The sequence below is a fragment of the Tachysurus vachellii genome, chromosome 17, assembly GCF_030014155.1.
Source record: "Tachysurus vachellii isolate PV-2020 chromosome 17, HZAU_Pvac_v1, whole genome shotgun sequence".
In the NCBI taxonomy this organism is placed as follows: Eukaryota; Metazoa; Chordata; class Actinopteri; order Siluriformes; family Bagridae; genus Tachysurus; species Tachysurus vachellii.
In genome coordinates, this window is record NC_083476.1 from 330301 (window position 1) to 332500 (window position 2200).

Here is a 2200-nt window from a genome sequence, read left to right on the forward strand (position 1 = left end):
ATTATTATCATCACAACACCCGTAAAAGTGTAAATATTAAACTAGTGTGTAACTGTTACTAGTGATATTCTTTTTCATTACATTAAACTTTAATTATATTTAAATCAGCACTAATGATCTTACTAATAATTAATTTACACTTCCACAGTGCAGGCAGAAGCAGAAACAGTGACATTATTATTATTATTATTATTATTATTATTATTATTATTATTATTAATAGTGTATTAGTAATAAAGTTGCTACTGTTAGCATTAGCACAGAGCCAGCAGGAGGAATGTAATGCCTGGGAAAGTGTTAATGACACTGTTAGCAACTCTGTAATAAAGTCCAGATTTTCAGTGGTACTGATTTATAGAGCAGTAAGCAGCATGAACACTTTCACACTTTACTAACAGTCTTACGAACATTCATACAAAGAATAATCATTTTTATTAATAACATCAGTAATAATACAGAGACTGGGGATGTGTTCAGCATCACGTCTCCACTGAACAGCCACTTCTTACATGAGAGAGCTTTCATTTTGGGTTTGTCTGAACATGCACGCACGCACGCACGCACACACACACACACACACACACACACGCACACACACACATTCAGTAAAGACTTTCACCTTTCTCTCACCTTATTAACCTTTGCCTCCATTGATAAACTTAAGAATTTCACCATTACCAAACTGTGTGTGTGTGTGTGTGTGTGTGTGTGTGTGTGTGTGTGTGAGAGATGATGAAGTTTAGTAATATGAATTTTATTTGACTCTCTGTAAATGATTGACTCACTTAGACTGTAATATATTCTGTAGAATTTCACGACACGTCTATAAATTTTGACTACAAACACACGACACACTGAGGAAGAGGAAGGATGAAGCATCATCATGTTTATCACTACAAAGCTGATCGTTTTCTCACTTGATTCGCTTAATAAGATGTGGATGTCCTGAGGAAGTAGGAACACAGCGCTGACACTGGAGACTCCTTCTGTATGTGATACACAAACACCTTTACTTTAGGAAAACTTCACCATGTTTAGGATTTTCTCTGTAAATCAGCTGTTACTATGGAAACCATATCAGAGCGAGTGCATTAATATGAACCTGGGCTACACTCAGTGATGCTGTTAGAGAGAATTAATTCCCACCTGATTAGTAAAGTGTACACAGGGTTTAGTGTTTATTTATAAAGTTTATTGTCTGGTCTCTAACCCTGTGTTTCATTCCTCACATTACATCAGTGTGATGAGATGATGGGAAGACAGTAAATCTGACTCGACTCGACTTGTGTGAGTTTGTGGAGCAGTTGAGTCGGGGAATCAGTGACATCATGTCATTACACTGCTCTAATAAAGAGCACTGACTCGCTAAGATAATTAGCTATATAGAGGTCATATAACACACATAAAGTGAGTGTGCTTCTGTTTTATATCATGTCACACTTATCTACACAGCTATTATATAATAATAATAATAATAATAATAATAATAATAATAATAATAATAATAATAATCTATTTATATATTTTTATTTAACACTTATTTGCAGAAGCTTAACATCTTGTCAACTAACACTAGACACATAGTTATTAATACGTCTTTATTATCTAGTTTAAATGTTAATATTTATATATTTATTTATATATTAATTGCAATTTATTTTAGAAAGAACTGAAACTTAAGCAGTGAAATCTGCAGCGCTGCTGAAATGTGAACATAAATTGTGTTGAAGTGATAAAGTGAAGAGCGTCATCACGTGTGCTGTGAAATAAACACAGAGACTTCAGCTACAGTCAGGAGCTCCGAGGAACTTTATTCGTTTTAAAATTGAATAAAAGCAGAGAGAGTGTGTGTGTGTGTGTGTGTGTGTGTATGTGTGTGTGTGTGTGTGTGTTATCGTGTTTCACCTGTCTGTGTCGTTGTCACCTGTCTGATTAATGATTGACTAAAGTAAAGTAATAAAGGCTTTAGATTATGGAAAGGTTGATCATGTCCTGGTCGTAAAGATCCTGCTCTTTATTACCCACAGTGTCGTTTCACCTTGACACGATTTGCATGTGAGCCTTTGACCCTTTCTGCCTCTGACACGTCGCCTCTGTGCACAGGATCATCCAGTTTTGTTAGAGTTCTTTATTATGCGCACCAAAATGTAGTGAAGTCCCATAAATGTGAAACGCAGCAGTGTCTCCTCTTTAGTTTCAT